Below are 19,098 nucleotides of genomic sequence, written 5' to 3'. Positions count from 1 at the left end.
GGCAGGTGGAAAATTAGGAAGTAGGGTTTGGGGATTTATATATACATACATATATATATATATATATATATATATATATATATATATATATGGATTTGATGCTGGTGTTTTAAGAATCTGAGTTTATATTAAAAATCTGAAAATGCCAAACCTCAAAGCAAGTCCATGGAGCCAAAGTGAGTGAAATGGTAGTGGAGAAGAAAAACAAAGCAAGTTGTGATGCGGGGTGGTGCTGGAGGCCCTGTGGGCCTGCTCATCTCGAATTCTGCCGCGCTCGGGCTGTGGGATCACAACGCTTTCCATCGCTTTTTCATATCTTATTGCCAAGGGTGACACAGACGGGCAGCAGCATCCCACACATTCAAAAGACCTGTACTGCTGATAGAAAGCCTGTACTGGGTCTCTGCTGGAAAGTCCTAGGGCCTGGGAGACGCCTTGTCCTCCGCAGGCAGGTTGCACCTGCTTACCCCAACACCGCCCCCTTCCATCTCCATAAAGTGGGAACCCCCTTCTTAGGGTGCTGCTAAGCACCTCTCTTTCTAGGCAGCCTATATCTTCTCGTAGCTTGCTTTTTCACTTTCTGTCTCTCTAAATATGTGTATTTAATACAGAGATATATATACTTTCTGGATCTTGTCATGTTGACATCTGTAGATCTAGGTTATTTGTTTTAATTACTGACTTTATTCCGTCATGTGACTATACTGCGTTTTATTTACCCGTTGCTCAAGTAATGGAAATCTATGACATTCCCACTTGGGGACTAATAAACAATGCTGGGCTCAGCACATTGTAATGTCTCCTTACGCACCTAGACTTGAGGGCTCTAGGGTATACAGTGAACTGTCAGGTGATGGGAAGTGACTTCCCTAGTCCTTGCCAAATTCCTCCCCAAATTGCTGTAGGAAGATACATCCCCCCTGGGAACACAAAACTGTCCCTATTTCCCCCCATCCTTGCCAACAGTTGGTGCTCTCAGACGATCACATTTTGCCATTCTTATTTATATTTTCCTGTTTAATAGTGAGCTTGAATATCTCTTTGCAGGTTTATGGACTATCCAGTTTTTCCTCACCTATGATTTGCCTGATGGTATCCTGGCCATTTTTTCTATTAGATTGTTAGTATTTTTCTTATTGATTTGTAACACTTTGTGAAATATTCTCGATACTAATCTTTTTTTCAGTTATATGGGTTATAAATATCTTCTCCCAGTCTGTGGACTGTTTTTTGTTTTTTTTTTTTTAAACATCGCTGGATTGCTGGTGGTGTCTTTTGATGTGCAGAGGTTTTGAATTTTAATGTAATGGAATTCTCCTTTTCCTTTGTGGTTTCTAATTTTTACATTTATTAAAAAAAATCTTTCTCTACCCTCGATGACATAAAAATATTTTCCTGTATTTTTTCTTCTTCGTTCAAATTGAGGCATAATTTACCCACAATACAATGCACACATTCTAAATGTAGAATCTGATGCCTCTTGACAAATGTGTGCCCCCTCCCAGAATATATAGAATGTCCCCTCACCCCTGCCAAGACAATCTGCCTTCCTACCCTTTGGCCCCAAGCAATGCCTAATCTGCTTTTTGTCACTATAGATGAGTTTACCTTTTCTAAATTTCATTTAAATGGAATAATGTATATTCCTCTGGCATCTTTTGCACAATATAATGCTTTTGAGATTCATCCACACTGTCCCATGTACTGGAGTTCATCCTTTTTCTTGCTAACTAGTTTTTAATTGGTTTACCATAGTGTGTGTGTGTGTGTGTGTGTGTGTGTGTGTGTGTGTGTGTGTGTTCATTTATCTGTTGTTAGACACTTGGGTTATTTCCAGTTTGGGGCTATTATGAATAAAGCTGCTATGAACATTTGTGTACAAGTCTTGGTCACATATACACATTTTTCTTTCTTTTGGTTGAGTACCTTGGTGTGGAATTTCTGGATCATATGTGAGTGTATGTTTAACATTATGAACATTGCCAAGCTGTTTGCAAAGTAGTTGAACCACCTTCCACTTCTGAGACGTACAGAAGTTCCGTTGCTTCACCAAGCCTTAATATTGGCTGTCTTTTCAACTTTAGCCAAGTTTAGTGGGTGTTATGTGGTACCTTACTTTTTTTAAAAATATTTATTTATTTTTGAGAGAAGGAATTGAGTTGGGGGGGGGCGCAGAGAGAGAGGGGGACAGAGGATCTGAAGCGAGCTTCTGTGCTGATAGCAGTGAGCCCGATGCGGGGCTTGAACTCACAAACCGTGAGATCATAACCTAAGCCGAAGTTGGACACTCAACCGACTGAGCCACCCAGGCGCCCCAGGGGTATCTTAACTTATGTTTTAATTTATCTTTCTCTAATGCCTGATAATGTTGAGCATTTATTCATGTGCTTCTTAGCCTGTGAAATGTCTGTTTAAATCTTTTGCCCATTTTAAAATTGGGTTGTCTTATTATTGAGTCGTTTGTAAGAAATTATACAAGTCCTTTGTAAGAAATGTGTATTAAGTGTATTTTCTCAGGGCACCTGAGTGACACAGTTGGATAAGTGTCTGACTCTTGATTTCAGGTCAGGTCATGAACTCACAGTTGTGAGTTCAACTCTGACAGTGCAGAGACTGCTTGTGATTCTCTCTCTCCCTCTCTCCCTGCCCCTCCCCCCTGAAATAAATAAACATTCAAAAAGAGTGTTTTCTCCCAGTTTATGTCTTGGCTTTTTAGTTTTAAACAGCAGCGCCTTTCAGAAAGCAGCAGTTTTTTTCATTTTGATAGTCTAATTGATCAAATGTTTCTATTGTGAATACAAATGTGTCTTGTCTAACACATCTTAGCCTACCCTGGGTACGCAAAGATTTCCTCTTATATTTACTTCTAGAAGTTTCATAATTTAGAATTTTACATTTAGGGCTGTTTCAGGTGAATTTTTGTGTGGGCTGTGAGGTAATGGTTAAAGCTCATTTTTTCCCATATGGATGTCGAATTGTTCTGGCACCATTTCCTGTAAAGAAGCTTTCCTGTCATTTTCCCACTGTCCCTGTCATTTCCCTGTCATTTTCCCACTCAAAAAACTTTAGCACTTGTGTCAAAAATCAAGTAACCATATAAGTGTGGGTCTATTTCTGCACCTCTGTTCTGATCTGCATTTCAGAGTCTATATCTACTGATCTGTCCTGACACCAGTACCACATGGCCTTGATTTTGATAGTTTTACTGAAAGTCTTGATATCCGGTAGTGAAGTCCTGCAGATTTCTCTTTTTTTCAGAATTGCTTTGGATGCTCTAGGCCTTTATACTTCCGTATACATTTCAGAACAGCTTGTCAATTTCCACCCAAACAAACAAACTAACAAACAAACAAAAAAGCCTACTGACATTTCTATTGGGATTGTTTTGAATCTGTAGGTATACCTGAAGAGAATTGACATTTTAGCATTATTTAGTTTTCAGTTCACGAACGTGGAATATGTATCCACTCTCCACTTACGTAGGTCTTCTTTAATTGGTCTCAACAAAGTTTTTTAGTTTCAAGTATAGGGTCATGCAAATGTTGTGTTAAATTTAGGTCTATATAATTTCATGGTTTTAGATGCTATTACAATTTTTTTAAATTTCTTTTCAGGGGCACCTGGGTGGCGCAGTCGGTTAAGCGTCCGACTTCAGCCAGGTCACGATCTCGCCGTCCGTGAGTTCGAGCCCCGCGTCAGGCTCTGGGCTGATGGCTCAGAGCCTGGAGCCTGTTTCCGATTCTGTGTCTCCCTCTCTCTCTGTCCCTCCCCCGTTCATGCTCTGTCTCTCTCTGTCCCAAAAATAAATAAACGTTGAAAAAAAAATTAAAAAAAAAATAAAAATAAATTTCTTTTCAATTCTTTGCTGCTAGTATGGAGAGAACTGTTTTGTTTTGTTTTGTTTCACATTGAAATTGAACTCTGAGGCTTTACTAAATTTATTTATTATTTCTAGAAGGCTTTTGGACATTCCTTAGGATTTTTTAAATGTAAACTATCATGTCATCTTAAAAAAATTTTTTTTAATGTTTATTTATTTTTAAGAGAGAGAGAGAGAGAGAAAGAGTGCAAGTGGGGGTGGGCAGAGAGAGAGACACACACAGAATCTGAAGCAGGCTCCAGGCTCTGAGCTGTCAGCACAGAGCCAGATGTGGGGCTTGAACCCACAAACTGCAAGATCATGACCTGAGCCAAAGTTGACCGCTTAACTGACTGAGCCACCCTGGTGTCCCTATCATGTCATCTTTAAAGAAAGAAAAATGTTCTTCTTCATATACAAGCTGCCTATTTTTTAAATTTCATTTTCCAGAAGGGGAGGGGCAGTGGGCAAAATGGGTAAAGGGGAGTGGGAGATACAGGCTTCTAGTTATGGAATAAAAGGTGCTGCATAGGGAATATAGTCAATGGTATCATAATAGTGTTGCGTGCAAGCAGATTGTGCTACACTTGTGATGAGCACAGAATAACATATAGAGGTGTGGAATCATATGTTGTACACCTGAAACTAAGTAACATGATGTGTCAAGTATACTCAAATTAAAAAAAATAATACATTTCATTTTTTTGCCTTATTGCATTGACTAAGATATTAAATACAGTGTTGAAAAAAAGTGGTAAGAACGGACTTCTTGTTATTCCTGATCTTAGGATGAAAGCATCCAATCTTTCATGATTAAGTGTGATGTTAGCTATAGCTTCTTCAGATGCCCTTTACTAGTTGAAGACGTTCCTTTGCAGTCCTTGGTTGCTGAGCATTTTCTTTTCATGAATGAATGATGAATTTTGTTAAAGCTTCTTTTTGCATCTGTTGAGATGATCATATGGATTTTTCTCTTTTATTCTGTTAATACAGTGAATTACATTGTTTAATTTTGAAATGTTAAACCAGCCTTGCATTTCTGGGGTAAACCTCATTTGGTCATCTACTGTTGGAGTTATCTGTTAGTATTTTGTTGAAGACTTATACATCTATATTAATGAAGTATACCAGTCTGGAGTTTTCTTGTAATGTCTTTGTCTGGTTTTGTTAACAGGTTCATATTGGCCTCATAATAAGAGTTGTGGGAAGTATTCCCTCCTTTTCAATTTTCTGAAAGAATTTATGTATACTTATGAGTGATTTCTTCCTTTAAGTGTTTGATAGGGGTTCCCAGTGAAGCCACCTTGGTTTGGATTTTTTTTTTTATTAGAAGCTTTAAAAGTTATTAACAAAAATTTCAAAAGTAGATGGAGGACTATTCAGACTTTCTGTTTCTTCCTGGGTCAGTTTTGATACTTTGTATTTTTCAAGGAGTTTGCTCAGTTCATCTACATTTTAAAATTTACTAACATTAAAGTTTTGATATTTCCTTATTCTTTTAATGTCTGTAGGATCTTTAACGATGACTCCTCTTTTATACCTAATGTTGGTAATTGTGCCTTCACTCTTTTTTTCTGATCAGTTTAACTATTAGTTTATAGGTTTTATTGAGGTTTTCAAAGAATCCAGTTTTTATTTCATTAATTTTCTCTATTATTTGTCCATTTTTAGTTTTATTGATTTCCACTCTTATTTATGTTATTTCCTTCCTTCTACTTCCTTTAAGTTTAATTTGCTCTTCTTTTTCTAGCTTCTTAAGGTTATAGTTTAGATCATTGACTTTAGACTTTTCTTTTATTCTAAATATATGCATTGAAAGCTCTTAGTTTTCCTGTAAGCACCATGTAGGTGAACTCAACTCCACATTAGATGTGTACCAATACTTTAGTGTGTTGCATTTACATTATTATTCAATTCAAGATATTTTCTAATTTTTTGTGATTTCTTCTTTACTCCTAGATTATTTAAAACTATTGTTTAATTTCCAAATATTTGTGAAAAAAATATCTAATTGTTATGAATCTTTAATATTTTGTGGTCAGAAAACATCTATGATTTAAATCTTTTAAAATGTATTTAGACTTGTGTTGTATAACAGCAAATAGTTTATTTTGCTGAATGATGCATATACACTAAAAAGACTGTGTATCCTTATTAAATGTAATGTTCTAGGTCAGTTACGTCAAGATGGTTGATAATACTGTTCAAGTTTTCTATATCCTTACTGATATTCTATGTACTTACTGAGAGAGGAATATAGAAATCTCCAGCCATGATTGTAATTTTATCTATTTCTCCTTTTCAGTTAATTTTTGCTTTAGGCATTTTGAAGCTGTATTATTAAGTGTATATAATTTTTTTGTTTCCTTGATGGATTGACCCTTTCATCATTATGTAATGTTCTTGTTTATCTACAATAATATTCTCTCTGGGTGTCTACATTGTATGATATTAATGTAGTTACTTCAGGTTTCTTATGCATATTTGAATGATATATGTTTTTCTTTTTTCTTTTTTATGTTTAACCTGTATGTGTTTTTGTATTTAAAGTGTTTCTTAGGGGCGCCTGGGTGGCGCAGTCGGTTAAGCGTCCGGCTTCAGCCAGGTCACGATCTCGCGGTCCGTGAGTTCGAGCCCCGCGTCAGGCTCTGGGCTGATGGCTCAGAGCCTGGAGGCTGTTTCCGATTCTATGTCTCCCTCTCTCTGCCCCTCCCCTGTTCATGCTCTGTCTCTCTCTGTCCCAAAAATAAATAAACGTTGAAAAAAAAAAATTTAAAAAAAAAAAATAAAAAAAATAAAAAAAAAAAAAGTGTTTCTTAAACGGCATATAGTTTTATGTTGCCTTTTTATACAGTTTGACAATCTCTGCCTTTGAGTGTTTAGATCATATATATTTATTTTTTTATTAAAAAAAAATTTTTTTAAACGTTTTATTTATTTTTGAGACAGAGAGAGACAGAGCATGAACGGGGCAGGGGCAGAGAGAGAGGGAGACACAGAATCGGAAGCAGGCTCCAGGCTCTGAGCCGTCAGCCCAGAGCCCAACGCAGGGCTCGAACTCACGGACCGCGAGATTGTGACCTGAGCTGAAGTCGGACGCTTAACCGACTGAGCCACCCAGGCGCCCCTAGATCATTTATATTTAAAGTAATTATCTATATGGTTGGGTTTAAAAGCATCTTACTTTGTTTGCTATTTGTTTTCTTCTTGTTCCATATCCATTGTTCTTTTGTTCCTCTTCCCTGTCTTCTTTTGGATTATTTTTTTTTTTATTCCACTCTATGTTGGCTAACTATACTTCCTCATTATATTTTTAGTCATGTTCTAGGGTTTACTTTGTGCATCTTACTTATCACAGTCTGCCTCCGAGTATTATTATATTACTTTATGTATAATTGAAGAGCAATACAATAGCATAGTTCCTTTTTACCTCTTCATGTGCTTTGTACAATTGTTATATAATTTACTTCTATATATGTTATAAATCTCAAATTTGCTTTAAATTATCAAATATCTTTTAAAGAATTTTTAAAATGTTTTTAATGTTTATTTTTGAGAGACAAAAATATTTAAGTGGGGGAGGGGCAGAGAGAGACACACACAGAATTCAAAGCAAGCTGCAGGTTCTGAGCTGTCAGCACAGAGCCCAATGCGGGGCTCAAACTCACGTACTGTGAGATCATGACCTGAGCTGAAGTCAGATACTTAACCAACTGAGCCATCCAGGTGTCCCAAAGAAATTTTTTAAAAAACAAGAAAAGGGAGAGCTAATATTTATCAACCTATTTACCATTTCCACCTCTCTTCCTTTTTTTCTGTTGGTCAGATTTCCATTTAGTGTCATATTCCTTCAGCTGTAGAATTTCTTTTACCTTTTCTTGAGGCAAAGGTCTGCTAAGTGACATATTCTCTGAAATGCTGAAAGAAAAAAAAGGTCAATTTTTTAAAATGTTTATTTATTTTTAAGAGAGAGAGAGACAGACAGACAGAATGAGTGGGGGAGGGGCAGAGAGAGAAATAGACACAGAATCTGAAGCAGGCTCCAGGCTCTGAGATGTCAGTGCAGATCCCGATGTGAGGCTGGAATCCATAAACAGTGAGATCATGACCTGAGCCAAATTTGGACACTTAACTGACTGAGCCACCCAGGAGCCCCAAAATAGGTCAATTCTATATCCAGCAAAAGTAACCTTCAAGATGGAAGTAAAATAAAGACAGATTCCAGCAAACAACTTTGCAGATTATCTTGTTGGATGTAGAATTACAAATTGACATTTTTTTCGGCATTTAAAGATGTTATTCAATTTTCTTCTTGATTACATTTTCTGACCGAAGTCAGCGTTAACTATTTTTTTTTAGCATTAGCTATTATCTTTGTAATCTCTGTATGTAATGTTGTAATGCACCTTTAAGTAAGTAAGTAAATAAATAAATAAATAAATAAATAAAATAGCTTCATCACTTGCTTTTAGCTATTTAACTATGATTTATGCTTATCCTCTTTGGGGGTTTGAGATTCTTCTATCTATGGGTGGACATTTTTCCTCAAATGTGGGATGTTTTGGATCATCATTTCCTGACAAAAAAGCCCCTCCTCCACTTCCTTCTTTGTTTCCTTTTATAGTTGTTTTAGACTGCTTGATTTTCTTCCACAAGTTGCTAAGACTCTGTTCATTTTTTTAAGTCTTTTTTTCTTTCTGCTTTACTTTGCTTCTATTCTATGTATTAAAATCCTATGTCTTTATGTTTGCTGATTTATATCTTCTTTGGTGTCTATTCTGATATTAGTCCTATCTAGTGAAATTTTCATTTCAAATGCATGTTTTTCATTTTCAGAAGTTCTATTTGGCATATATATATATATATATATATATATATATATATATACTTGAATTTTTAAAAATAAGTGTTTAAATTTTTGTCTAATAGTTTTATCATCTTTGTTATTTCTGTTCTATTGAATTGACTCATTTTCCTCATGGTTCTAGTTCACATTATCACATGTCTAGTAATTTTTTATTGGATGCTAGACATTGTTTAGTGCCTGGATTTTGTTTGTTCTCTTCCTTTAAAAAGAGTTAAGTTTTGTTTTGGCAGCCAACTAAATAACCCATGGATCATTTGAGGCATGTTTTTAAAACTTGTTAGGGTGAATCTATAGTAGTCTTTATGCTAGGGTTAGTGTAGCCTTAATATCACACTGTGTTTCTTCTGGAGTATCTACTGAATGGCCTCAGTGTTCAATAAATTTTTTCCACTCTGCCTGTTAGAATTCCAATGTCTCCCAGCTCTCTGTGAACTCTGGGAATTGTTCCACTTATTACTCCTTAGTAGTTGTTCTTTTCCTGGTAGTTGTTCCTTATCTAGCCTCTTTGAGTCTCACTCTATATATGCACAGCTAAAGACTGAAGAGGACACCTATGCATATTTCTAGAGATATTTGTGTGCATAGTTCCTTCTTCGCCTCTATTGTGTCCTGCAAACTCCAGTCCCCTTAGCCTCTATGAACTCTGTCTCTGTCTCTGTCTTCTCAACTGAATAGGAATGCCATGCTCTGTTTGAATTCCTTCCCTTGTGGCACAGGCCAGAAGATGCTTCCAAGCAGAAAGCCAAGATGATTATAAGAGCCCACTTCATTTGTTTCCTTTCTCTCAGTCCCACACTGCTTGTTGTTCAATGTCAGAAAACAGTTGATTCATATATTTTGTCCAGTTTTCTAATTGTTTATGATGTATGATGACCAGGAGTAGAAATTCACCTATGTTATCTTTTGAAAAGATTTTACATTTTGCTTTTTATATTTAGGACTTCAGTCCTTCTGGAATTTACTTTTATATATAGTGTGAAGGTGGGAGGAGGTGATTTTATTTTTTTTTCTATTTATGTAGCCAGTGGTCCCAACAACACTTACCAAATAGTTTCTTTCCCCCACTCATTTTAGTCACCTCTGTGATATGCCAAGGTTTTATATTTACATTCGTCAGTTCGTTTTGTTTGCCCCCGCCCTTTGGCTCTTCTCTTCTACCCATGCTAGTATCTCATTGATTTAATTACCATAACATTGTAATAAGCCTTTATTTCTGGTAGAACAAGTCATACTTCTCTGTTTTTCTTTATAATTTTCTTGTCTATTTGTTACCTTTTCCATGTAACTTCTAAGATCAGTGTTTCAAGTTGCAAAACAAAAAAAGTTGGCATTCTAGTTGGACACGCAGTGTGTTTAATGCTTATATAGGCAAATTCAAATGTTTTCACGATGCCATCTTTTCATCAATGAACACTGTTTATGTACCTCTCCATTTATTTAAGTATTTTATTATGTCCTTCTGTAAAGTTTTTCTCCAAAATATCTTGCATGTGTTTGGTTAAATTTATCTCTAGGTACTTTACGGTTTTGTTGTGGCTGTGAATGGTATTTTTTAAAACTGCTTTTTCTAATAGTTTGTTGCTGGCATCAGGTCATGCCATTTTTGTATGTTGATTAGGCTTACAGGAAATTTGCTAAACTCTCTTATTAGTTCTACTTGTTTCCAGCTTTTTTTCCCCATGTAGGTAATTATGATGTCTCCAATCCTTTTACTACTACTACTTCTTCCCCTCCCCCTCCTCCTCCTCCTCCTCCCCCTCCTCCTCCTCCTCCCCCTCCTCCTCCTCCTCCTCCTACTTCTTCTTCTTCTTCCTCTTCTTCTCCTTCTCCTTCTCCTTTTCCTCCTCCTCCTTCTCCTCCTCTTCCTCCTCCTCCTCCTCCTCCTCCTCCTTCTCCTCCTCCACCTTCTTCTTCTTCTTCTTCTTCTTCTTCTTCTTCTTCTTCTTCTTCTTTTTCCTTACTGAGGTGGTTAGAATTTCCAGTATAGGGTTAAATAGCATCAGTGATAGTAGACACCCTCATAGTCTTTTGACTTTAAAGGAAAGATTCCTGGGATTTTACCATTAGGTAAAATATTTGCTGTAGGTTTTTGCTGTAGTTCTTTTATCCTAATTTTTATAATGAGTACATATAGAATTTTATCAAATGCTTCTTCTGCATCTATTCAGGTGATTATGTGTTTCTTTTTTCCTTTAATCTATTTTTAGTTAATTGCATCAAAATTTTTGAATGATAAACCTTCCATATATTATTGGGTTAAACCCTACTTGGTTATGATGGGCTTTAAATTGCTTTATTTAGTTTGTAACACTTTATAGGTATTTTTGTGTGTATGTTCATGAATAAGACTGGCTTATAATTATGTTCTTTTTCAAACTTGAGTGTTCTGTTCTCATGGCTTCATAGAAAAAGCAATCTGTTTTTCATTTCCAAGAATATTTCCATCTCCAGATTGTTCTATTTTCATTACTTCTTGTTCTCCCTTTTTAGGTGCAATCACCTCTCAAAATTATGAATATTAATTAGATCTTTATCATTTTTCCTGTTTCTTACCTATCTCTCTTGGACCACTGTGGGAGAAATCCTAAATCCTGGGTATTCCAGGGCCGAACACATTTCTTAGAAGTTTTAATAACTGCCTCAAACTTATCCTCATCTTTAGTCCCTGAAATTCTGAAGAGGTATCATTAACATTGTTCCATTCAGTTCTGCTATCTACTCCTCAGATGAGATTTCCCTTTATAAGAAATTGAGGGCTAGTCTCACACCATTTTTTAGTTTATCACTGTAATGGGGAGTTTTCCCTATTATGCTAGGCAGTAGATGTGATCCTGGAAATCCATATTTACATCATGTTTGGCTGACTAAACTGGGCCCATGACAATACTAGTGTAGATAATCCTTTTATCAGTCAGGACTCTATGTTGCAAGGCAATGAAAACCCAGTTCAAACTGCCTTAAGAGAGAAAAGGAAATCTGTTTGTTCAAATAACTGAAAAGCCCAGGGGCAGTGGAGCAGGCTGCTTCAGACATGGCTGGAGGCAGGAGAGACCCTCATCATGTCTCAGACTCCTCCTCCAGCCCTCAGCTCTCTCTCCTGGGCATCTGTTTCCTTTGTAGGCTTTTCCAGAGGCAAGGAAGCTGCCAGCAGCTCCAGCAGAAGCAGGATCTCCCATGCACATACTAGAATTCCTTTTGGAGTCACTTGGGTAGCATTTCCATCTCTAAAACAGTCACTGAGTGGGAACTTAAGAATATGCTTCCTGTCACTGCCCCTGGCCAGAGACAGGCCCACAGTGGGTGCCAAGAACAGAGCAGAAGCCAGAGGATGCCCCAAAGCAGGTCTGTTTACAATTCAAGGGGTCCTGTGTGCTGAGCCCATGTGAAATGTCCACCCAGACCCTCTACTCTCATCTCAACAACTGTTTACATTTATTGCTGTGTATGCACTGGAGCTCTCGTTTTGTAACTGGAAGAAGAGAAAGAAGGTGGTGTATGCCGTGATGAGGAAGAAAAAAGATGGCGAGAATGCAAAACAGCCTGCCCCTGCCTGCCCACAGATGGGGCATAAGCCCCTAGGTTCAGGGGCTGGGGACAGGAAGCCAGAAATCTGCCCGCCTGGGGATGTTGCCCACAGCCAGAAGCCTAAAAGGGCTATGTATGCCAGGGCTCCGTCTTCTCTCAGGGCCATGTGGTGGCTGAGTACACACCTCCCTGCCTCTTCTCCTGATGCCCTCACCACCCACCATGGCATTTCTGTGTCTTTAGCCTCACCTGGTTTCTGAAGCACTTCTCTAACAGCAGACCTCCTTTGCTGCCCTCTAGGAAAATGGGTGATGAACCCTCTGCATCCCCAGCACCTTAGCTCTGTGCTCCTGTCACCTGCCTGCTCTTACCGAAAATGCCAAAGGATCAGACTCCTGTTTGGTGTTCTTTCCATGTTTGCATCACTGGAGTCACGTGAAATCCTTCAGCAGACATGTACTGAACACCTCATAGGCACTGTGCCCGGGGCATAGGATAAAATGGGGAGCTTCTTTCAGAGCAGGAAACAGAGCATGGAGACTAGCCTCCCAGAGTCTGAGGAGAAGCCCCATGGCCTGCGGCATGAGCTCAAAGCCTCAAGTTTTGTTTTTATTTTTAAAAAATGTTTATTTTGAAATAATTACAGATTCACAGGAAGTTGCAAAGAGATATATAGGGAGGGGCCTGTCTATGCTTCACCTAGTTTCCCCCAGTGGTGACATCTTACATAACTATATACAGTAAAACACTAGGAAACTGATGTCAGTATAATCCATAGAGTTTGTTCAGATTTCACCAGTTATACATGTACACACTTGTGTGTGTGTGTGTGTGTCTATACAACTATGCAATTTTATCACATGGATAGCTTCATGTAACCATCATCCCAGTCAAGATAATTAACTGTACCATCACATTGGAACTACCCATTTATAGACATTCCCACCCCTACTTCCCCATTCCCCTCATCCCTTCTGGCAACCACTTATCTATTCTCAGTCTCTATAATTATGTTATTTTAAAAATGTTATATAAGTGGAATCATGCAGTATCATCTTTTTAAGATTAACTTTTTTGTTTCAACATAATTTCTTCAGGTTCATCCAAGCTGTTGTGTGTTTCAACAGATCTTTCTTTTTTATTGCTGAGTAATATTTCATGAGATGATGTATCAAAGTTTGTTTATTTACCCACTGAATGACATGTGGATAGGTTCCACGTTGGAGCTATGATGAATAAAGCTTTTATGAACACTTAATGTGTTTCACAACTTCTGCATGAAAATACGTTTTCATTTCTCTGGGAGAAATACCCAGAAGTGTAATTGCTGGGTTGTATGGTAAGTCCACTTCTAGTTTTATTTTTTTTTAAGTTTATTTATTTATTTTGAGAGAGAGAAAGAGTGCAGATGTGCGGGAGAGAGAGAGAGGGAGAAAGAGACCCCAAGAAGGCTCCGTGCTGTCAGTGCAGAGTTTGATGTGGGGCTCAATCTCATGAACTGTGGAATCATGACCTGAGCTGAAATCAAGAGTCGGACACAACTGACTGAGCCACCCAGGCGCCCCCATTTCTAGTTTTAAAAGGGACTGTCAAACTAATTTTCAGAGTGGCTGACCATTTTCTATTTTCCCAGTGGCAATTGTGGGAGTGATTCAGTTGTCACATACTCAGCAGCAGTTTTATTTTAGCCATTTATACATTTACATGTATAGTAATATCTCAGTGGGGTTTATTTTTTTTTTAATGTTTATTTATTTTAGAGAGAGAGAGAGAGAGACAAAGCGTGAGCGGGGGAGGAGCAGAGAGAGAGGGAGACACAGAGTCCAAAGCAGGCTCCTGGCTCTGGGCTGTCAGCACAGAGCCCGACGCGGGGCTCACATCCACCAACTGTGAGATCACGACCTGAGCCGAAGTCGGGCGCTTAACCAGCTGAGCCACCCAGGCACCCCCTCAGTGGGGTTTATATTTGCATTTCTCAAAAGCTAATGGTGTGGAGCATTCTTTTTTTTTTTTTTTAAGTTTTTATTTTAGTTACAGTATAGTTAACATTCAGCATTATATCAGTTTCAGGTGTACCATATAGTGATTCAACACTTCCATACATCACCCATTCCTGAGCATTCTTTCATGTGCTTGTTTGCCATCTGTACGTCCTCTTCAGTGAAGTGTCTGTGTGGTTTTTTTCTCCATTCTTAAATTGGATTGTTTGAGTTTTTTGATGGTTGAGTTTTGAGGGTTCTTTATATATTCTAGATACTAGTCCTTTGTATAAAGTGATTTGATAAATGATTTGCAAATATTGTCTTTCAGTCTGTAGTTTGCATTTTCCATCCTGAGTTTTGTGCAAAGCAAAGGTTTTTTCATATTAATTTTGATGAGATGTAGTTTATCAAATTTTTCTCTTATGGATCGTGCTCTTAATGTCATTCTAAGAATTTGTTCCTTCATCCTGGGTCCCGAACATTTCTTCCCATGTTTTTTTCTAGATAGTTTGTGAGTTTATAGTTTACATTTAAGTCTGCAATCCATTTCAAGTTAAAATTTTTTTAATTTTTTTTTTAGCATTTTATTTATTTTTGAGACAGAGAGAGACAGAACATGAACGGGGGAGGGGCAGAGAGAGAGGGAGACACAGAATCGGAAGCAGGCTCCAGGCTCTGAGCCATCAGCCCAGAGCCCGACGCGGGGCTCGAACTCACGGACCGCGAGATCGTGACCTGAGCTGAAGTCAGACACTCAACCGACTGAGCCACCCAGGCGCCCCTCAAGTTAATTTTTGTATAAGGAATGAAGCTTAAGTCAGAGTTTGTTTATTTATTTATTTATTTATTTATTTGCTTGGAAATGTCCAATTGCTCCAGCAGCATTTATTGAAAAGGCAAACACTCCATTGAACTGCTTTTACTCCTTTGCCAAATATGAATTGGGCATTTTGTGTGAATCTATTTTGATGTTCTCTACTTTGTCCTGCTATCTCTCTGCCGATAGCCACACTATCTTAATTATTGTAGCTATTTAGCGAACCTTAACATCAGGGAGAATGTTTCCTCCAACTGTATTCTTTTTCAAATAGTTTTGGCCAAGAGAAGGCCTGTGTCTCTCCATATAAATTTTCAAATAACTTTGCCTGTTGCTACAAAAAAGTCTTGCTGAGAATTTGATAGACATCGCATTGAACCTATAAATCATTTTAGGGAGATCTGGCATTTTATGATGTTGAGTCTTTCAATCAATGAACATAGTATATCTCTCCACATATTTACATCTTTTGATTTTTTTCATCAGGATTTGTAACTTATCACAAATCTTGTACATGTCTTGTTAGATTTATATCTAATTATTTAATTTTTTGGAGCAATTTTAAATGGTATTGCATTTTAAAATTTTGATTTCCATTTGTTCATTGTTAATATATAGAAATGCAATTGATTTGTGGGTGTTGATCTTATCTCCTGCAACCTTCTGAACTCACTTATTAGTTCTAGAAGGTTTGTTTTGTTTTGTTTTGTTTTGTCAATTCTTTGGGATTTCGCTCACAGACACATGTCATCTGCACATGGAGAATGTTTTATTTCTGACATTCCAATGTGTATACTTTTAATTTCTTTTTCTAGATTCTTGAGATGGGAGCTTAGATAATTGATTTGATGCTTTTCTTTTTTTTAATCTAAGCATTAGGGCTCTAAAATTTCTTCTCATCACTTCTTTAGCTGCATCTCACAAATTCTGAGATGTTGTGTTTTCCTTTTCACTCAGTGATATATATGTTTTTAAATTTCTTTGGAGAGTTTGTTTTTTGGCCCATGGATTATTCAGAAGTATGTTGTTTAATTTCAAAGTGTTTGGAGATTTTCTTGCTGTCTTTCTGTTATTGATTTGTGGTTTGGTTTCATTATGGCCAGAGAATATGCTCTGAATGATTTCAATTCCTTTATTTTTATTTTTATTTTTTTAATGTCTATTTATTTATTTATTTATTTATTTATTTTTTTTTTAAATTTTTTTTTTCAACGTTTATTTATTTTTGGGACAGAGAGAGACAGAGCATGAACGGGCGAGGGGCAGAGAGAGAGGGAGACACAGAATCGGAAACAGGCTCCAGGCTCTGAGCCATCAGCCCAGAGCCCGACGCGGGGCTCGAACTCACGGACCGCGAGATCGTGACCTGGCTGAAGTCGGACGCTTAACCGACTGCGCCACCCAGGCGCCCCATAATGTCTATTTATTTTTGAGAGAGAGAGAGAGACAGAGACAGAGAGAGAGAGAGAGAGAGAGAAACAGAATGTGAGTGGGGGAGGGACAGAGAGAGAGGGAGACACAGAATCTGAAGCAGGCTTCATACTCTGAGATGTCAGCACAGAGCTGGAAGTGGGGCTGGAACTCATGAACCGTGAGATCCAGGCATGAGCTGAAGTCAGATGCTTAACCAACTGAGCCACCCGGGTACCCCTCAATTCTTTTAAAATTGTTAAGGTTTCTTTTATGACCCAAGATATCATCTATCGTGGTGAATATTTTATTGGTACTTAAAAATGTGTTCTGCTGTTGTTGGGTAGAATATTCTACACATGGCAATTAGATCCTGATGGTTCTTTGATATCTTTGCTGATTTTCTGTCTAGTATATCCATCATTTGCTGATAGTAGGCTGTTAAAGTACCCAGCTATTACTGTGAATTTGTCTATTTCTTCTTTTAGATCTGTCAGTTTTTGCTTCCTGTATTTTGAGGTTCTGTTGTTTGGTGCACATACATTAAGGATAGCTAGATATTCTTAGTGGATTAAGTAATGTCCCTCTTTGTGCTTAGTGACCTTTTTTGCTCTGAGGTCTACTTTATCTAATAGTAATATAGCCACTCCTGTTTTTTTTTTAAATTAATTTTTGCATGATATATCTCTTCCATCATTTTATTTATTTATTTTTATTGTGATATAATTGACATTTAACATTATATTGACTTCAGATACATAACATAATAATTTGATATTTGTGTATATCGCAAAATGTTCACCAGAATAAGTCTAGTTAACATCCATCATCACCCACAGTCACAAATTTTTTTCTTGTGATGAGAACTTTTAAGATTCACTCCCTTAGCAACTTTCAAATATACAATATAGTATTATTAACTATAGTCACCATGCTATACATTACATCCTCAGGACTTATTTATTTTATAAATAGAAGAACTATTGTAACCCATTTTCCCCAGCCGCACCTCTGTCTTTGACAACCCCACTAATCTGTTATTTGTATCTGTGAATTTGTGTATTTTCTTTGTTTGCTTGTTTAGATTCCACATATGAGTGAGATCATATGGTATTTGTCTTTCTCTGACTTATTTTGCTCACTGTAATGCCCTCAAGGTGTCATCCATGTTGTCACAAAGGACAAGATTTCATTTTTTTTTTAGTGGAGTAATATTCCATATATAATGGAATACCATTATACCATATTTTCTTTAAAAAAATTTTTTTTAAAGTTTATTTATTCTTGAGAGAGACAGAGCATGAGCAAGGGAGGGACAGAGTGAGAGAGGAACACGGAATCTGAAGCAGGCTCCAGGCTCTGAGCTGTCAGCACAGAGCCCAACCTGGGGCTCTAACTCACAAGCCGAGAAATCATGATCTGAGCCGAAGTCGGACCCGCAACCAACTGAACCACTCAGGTGCCCCAACTATACCATGTTTTCTTTATCCCTCTATCCATCAATGTACATTTGATGTAAACAATGCTGCAGTGAACACGGGGTTGTGTATATCTTTTTGAGTTAGTGTTTTCATTTTCTGCAGATAAATACCCGGAAGCAGAATTGCTGGACCATATGGTAGTTCTATTTTTAATAATTTGAGGATTCTCCATACTGTTTTCCATAGTGGCTGTACGAGTTTACAATCCTACTAACAGGGGGATTGTACATGGGTTCCTTTCCTCCACATCCTCTCCAGCATTTATCTTTTTGATGACAGCCATTCTAACAGGCATGAGGTGATATCTCATTGTGATTTTGATTTGCTTTTCCCTAGTGATTAGTTACGTTGGGCACTTTTTCATGTACCTGTTGCCCATCTGAATATCATATGTCTTCTTTGGAAAATATGTATTCAGATCCTCTGATCCTTGTTCATTGGATTGTTTGTGTGTTGTTTATTATTGTTGCTGTTGTTGTTGAGTTATATGATCTCTTTATGTATTGTGGATATTAACTCATGTGATTTGCAGATATTTTCTTCCAATTCTGTAGGTTACATTTTCATTTTTGTTGATGGTTTCTTTTGCTGTGCAAAGGCTTTTTAGTTTGATGCATGCTTATTTTTGGTTTTGTTGCCTTTGCTTTTGGTGTTAAACCCAAAAAGTCATTGTCAATTTTTCAAAAAAATTAGTGTTTGCATGCTGTCTCTTTTTCATCCTTTTATTTTTAACCTTCGTATGTCATTATGTTTGAAGTAAGTTTCTTGTAGATAGCATATCCTTGGGTTGTGGTTTTGTTTTGTTTTGTTTTGCATACTCTGTCAATCTCTGTCTTTTAATTTGTGAATTTAGAGCATTTATTTTTAAAGTATTTATTGATATGTTGGAGCTTAAGTCTGTCATTTTATTATTTGTTTTCTGTTTTCTGCCTCTGATTCTCATCCTTCTGTTTCTTTGCTCTTACCTTCCTGTGGGCTATTTGAGCATCGTAAGTTTCATTTTGATGTTTTGATATATTTTTTTAGTATATTACTTTGTATAGTTTTCTTTGTGGTTGCTGTAGGACTGACTATACATATATAACATATCACAGTCTACTGGTGTCATTGTTTGACCACTTGAAGTGAAGTGTAAAAACCATTTGTTTTACTATGTC

The sequence above is a fragment of the Puma concolor genome, chromosome E2 (genome assembly GCF_028749965.1).
Source record: "Puma concolor isolate L17-30 chromosome E2, mPumCon1.1.hap2, whole genome shotgun sequence".
NCBI classification, from domain to species: domain Eukaryota; kingdom Metazoa; phylum Chordata; class Mammalia; order Carnivora; family Felidae; genus Puma; species Puma concolor.
This window is presented reverse-complemented; position numbering follows the sequence as displayed.